Below are 4781 nucleotides of genomic sequence, written 5' to 3'. Positions count from 1 at the left end.
ATGCTCCAATACGTCTGTTAGTCTATAAGGTGCCACAGGACTCTTTGCTGCTTTCACTGTACAAGATTGTTCTCACAAATTTTCACCTTGAATCTGGGCCTATAGACTACAAATGGCCTATGATGATGGCCAAGCTACTAAGCTAGGACTCAACCAACCAACCAGTCACCTCTTTTAGCTACCATATGAATATAATAATGAGGAATTCTCCCACATAAATAATTCCTTAGTCAGCTAGACATAAAAATATAAAGACACTAAAATGTAACAATTCTCTACCTTTCAACGCGCACTTGATCCAGCACCAGCCACTAGTAGTGGTTTGTTTATATAATCAGCTGATCTGAGAGGACACGTTCATCATGGTCTAATCTTGTGCCATCAGAACCTATATATTTTATGAACATTTTAAACTCTTTAATATGACAAAATCTATATCAGTTAACAAAAAAATTATGTTTTTTACCAAATCACATCTCTTAGGCCTGGTCTACACTACGAGTTTAGGTCGAATTTAGCAGCGTTAAATCGAATTAACCCTGCACCCGTCCACACAATGAAACCATTTACTTCGACATAAAGGGCTCTTAAAATTGATTTCTGTACTCCTCCCCGATGAGGGGAGTAGCGCTGAAATTGACATTGCCAGTTCGAATTAGGGTTAGTGTGGAGGCAATTCAACAGTATTGGCCTCCGGGAGCTATCCCACAGTGCACCATTGTGACCGCTCTGGACAGCAATGTGAACTCGGATGCACTGGCCAGGTAGACAGGAAGAGCCCCGCGAACTTTTGAATTTCATTTCCTGTTTGCCTAGCATGGAGAACTGATCAGCACAGGTGACCATGCAGAGCTCCTCAGCACAGGTAACCATGGAGTCCGAGAATCAAAAAAGAGCTCCAGCATGGACCGTACGGGAGGTACTGGATCTGATCGCCGTATGGGGAGATGATTCCATGCTAGCAGAACTACATTCCAAAAGATGAAATGCCAAAACATTTGAAAAAATCTCCAAGGGCATGATGGAGAGAGGCCACAATAGGGACTCACTACAGTGCCGCGTGAAAGTTAAGGAGTTCAGACAAGCCTACCAGAAAACCAAAGAAGCAAACGGACGGTCCGGAGCAGAGCCGCAGACATGCCACTTCTATGCTGAGCTGCATGCAATTCTAGGGGGGGCCGCCACCACTACCCCACCCCTGACTGTGGATTCCGATGAGTGGTTACTCTCATCCATGCCTGAGGGTTTTGCGGACGGGGAAGAGGAGGAGGAGGAGGAGGAGGACGAGCTTGCGGAGAGCACACAGCACACCGTTCTCCCCAACAGCCAGGATCTTTTTCTCAGCCTGACTGAAGTACCCTCCCAACCCTCCCAGACAATGAGGCCATGGAAGGGACCTCTGGTGAGTGTACCTTTGTAAATATAAAACATGGTTTAAAAGCAAGCGTTTTTTAATGATTAATTTGCCCTGAGGACTTGGGATGCATTCACAGCCAGTACAGCTACTGGAACATTCTGTTAACGTGTCTGGGGATGGAGCGGATATCCTCCAGGGACATCTCCATGAAGCTCTCCTGGAGGTACTCCAAAAGCCTTTGCAGAAGGTTTCTGGGCAGGGCAGCCTTATTCCATCCTCCATGGTAGGACACTTTACCATGCCATGCTAGTAGCAAGTAATCTGGTATCATTGCATGACAAAGCCTGGCAGCGTATGGTCCCGGTGTTTGCTGGCATTCAAGCAACATCCGTTCTTTATCTCTCTGTGTTATCCTCAGGAGAGTGATATCGTTCATGGTAACCTGGTTGAAATACAGGAATTTAATTAAGGGGACAGAGGTGGCCGTTCCTACTGGGCTGTTTGCCTGTGGCTGAAAAGAAATCCTTCCCTGCAGTTAGCCAAGCGGTGGGGTGGGGGTGGGGGCATTGGTGCTGAGCTGTTCGCATTTGCCTAGCAGGGATCTTCCCTGATACCAGCCACACAGTGGAGGGAGGGGTAAAGCGATCATCCCAGATAATTGGATGGGGGAGGAGGGGTTAGTTTGGTTTCTGCTGCTGCACGTTAACACGAAAACCACAGCACTCAATGGGCTTTCCTTCGTATGTGGGAAAGGAGGGCGCTGCTTTTATGAAGGTTGCAGAAGTCGAAAGACAATGGCTTACCATGGCCGCATGCAAGCCGAATTCTGTTGCTCGGACCTGCGTCTGTGATCTCTAACACCAAAGCCGCAGGCACTCAATATTAAGATGCAACATGCGACCTTGTACCGAAATCACATGTGCTATGTAATGTGAATAGTGTTGTTCACCGTGAAAGAGTATAAGCATTGTTCTGTAAAATGTATCTTTTAAAATACTTCTCTCCCTTTTTTCCCACCTGCAGCTGCAAATTTTTCAAGCCTCCCTCCTCTGTCCCGAAGGCTATCTCAGATAAGGCGGCGAAAAAAACAGACACGAGATGAAATGTTCTCTGAGATCATGGAATCGACCCGCAATGAAAGAGCTCACCTGAATGAGTGGAAGGACATGGTATCACAGTACAGGAAAGCTGCCAGTGAACGTGAGGACAGGAGGGATTCATGTGAGGTCAGGAGGGACGAACGTGAGGAGAGGAGGGATGCTCGAGATGAGAGGTGGTGGGATGCAAAGCTGGGGCTGCTGCGTGATCAAACGGAAATGCTCCGGCGTCTGGTGGAGCTTCAGGAACGGCAGCAGGATCACAGAGTGCCGCTGCGGCCCCTGTATAACTGCCCTCCCCCCTCCCGAAGTTCCATAGCCTCCTCATCCAGATGCCCAAGAACACGGGGGAGGGGGAGGCTCCATGCACCCTGCCACTCCACCCCAGTGGACAGCCCAAGCAAAAGGCTGTCATTATTTTGAACTTTTGAAGTGGCCTTTTCCTTCCCTCCTCCCCTCCTCCCAAACCCCACCCGGGCTACCTTGTCAGTTCTCTCCCTCTTTTTATAATCAATTAATAAAGAATACATGATTTTTAAATGATAGTGACTTTATTTCCTTTGAAAGCAAGCTGTGATCGAAGGGGGAGGGCGGGTTGCTTACAGGGAATGAGTCAATCCAGGGGGCGGGTTTTCATCAAGGAGAAACAAACAGAACTTTCACACTGTAGCCTGGTCAGTCATGAAACTGGTTTTCAAAGCTTCTCTGATGCGCAGCGCTTCCTGGTGTGCTCTTCTAATTGCCCTGGTGTCTGGCTGTGCATAATCAGCAGCCAGGCAATTTGCCTCAGCCTCCCACCCTACCATAAACGTCTCCCCCTTACTCTCACAGAGATTGTGGAGCACACAGCAAGCAGCAATAACAATGGGAATATTGGTTTGGCTGAGGTCTGAGTGAGTCAGTAAAGTGTGCCAGTGACCCTTTAAACATCCAAAGGCACATTCTACCACCATTCTGCACTTGCTCAGCCTGTAGTTGAACAGCTCCTGACTACTGTCCAGGCTGCCTGTGTACGGCTTCATGAGCCATGGCATTAAGGCGTAGGATGGGTCTCCAAGGATAACTATAGGCATGTCAACATCCCCAACGGTTATTTTCTGGTTGGGGAAGTAAATTCCTTGGTGCAGTTGTTTAAACAGACTAGTGTTCCTGAAGACACGAGTGTCATGAACCCTTCCTGGCCATCCCACATTGATGTTGGTGAAACGTCCCTTGTGATCCACCAGTGCTTGCAGCACCATTGAAAAGTATCCCTTGCGGTTTATGTACTGGCTGCCCTGGTGGTCTGGTGCCAAGATAGGGATATCGCCCCACCACAGTTAGGGAATCCCATTGGAGCAAAGCCATCCACTATGACCTGCACATTTCCCAGAGTCACTACCTTTGGTAGCAGCAGCTCAGTGATTGCTTTGGCTACTTGCATCGCACCAACCCCCACAGTAGATTTGCCCACTCCAAATTGATTCCCGACTGACCGGTAGCTGTCTGGTGTTGCAAGCTTCCACAGGGCTATCGCCACTCGCTTCTCAATTGTGAGGGCTGCTCTCATCTTGGTATTCTGGTGCTTCAGGGCAGGGGAAAGCAAGTCACAAAGTTCCATGAAAATGCCCTTACGCATGCGAAAGTTTTGCAGCCACTGGGAATCGTCCCACACCTGCAACACTATGCGGTCCCACCAGTCTGTTCTTGTTTCACCAGGCCCAGAATCAGCGTTCCATGGATAGAACCTGCCCCATTAACAGCATGACCTCCAAAGCGCCGGGGTCCGCGGTTTGAGAGAATTCTGTGTCCATGTCCTCATCACTCTTGTTGCCGCCTCCTTCTCGTCTGGTTTTTCAGGTTCTGGTTCAGCATAAACTGCACGATAATGTGCGAGGTGTTTACAATGTTCATGACTGCTGTCTTGAGCTGAGCGGCAGGGCCGGCTTTAGGCCGATTCAGCCGATTCGGCTGAATCGGGCCCCGCGCTAAGAGGGCCCCACGCCGCAGCTCTCCACCCCGCCCTCAGCTCACTTCCACCTCCTCCCCTCCCCTGAACGCTCCGCCCCCTGCTCCTCCCCCTCCCCTGCTTCCCGCAAATCAGAGGTTCGCGGGAAGTCTGAAAAGAAGCAGGGGCGGGCAGGCAGCACCAGGTAAGCTGGGGTGGCGGGGGAGCACGAGAAGGGCTCCAGGGAGGCGCGGCCCAGTCCGGCCCCAGTTCCGGCCGAGCACGCAGGCCCCAGCTGCTCTGGCGCGGCTCGGGTCCGGCCCGGCCGGTGCGGCGCAGCTCTGGCCTGGCCTGGCCCCTGCAGTGCGGCGCGCCTCTGGCCTGGCCTGGCCCGGCCCCC

Source organism: Terrapene carolina, unplaced genomic scaffold (assembly GCF_002925995.2).
Source record: "Terrapene carolina triunguis isolate 2854851 unplaced genomic scaffold, T_m_triunguis-2.0 Scaffold838, whole genome shotgun sequence".
Lineage (NCBI taxonomy): Eukaryota > Metazoa > Chordata > Testudines > Emydidae > Terrapene > Terrapene triunguis.
The sequence above is the reverse complement of the archived record's forward strand: the minus strand, read 5'-3'. Positions refer to the sequence as shown.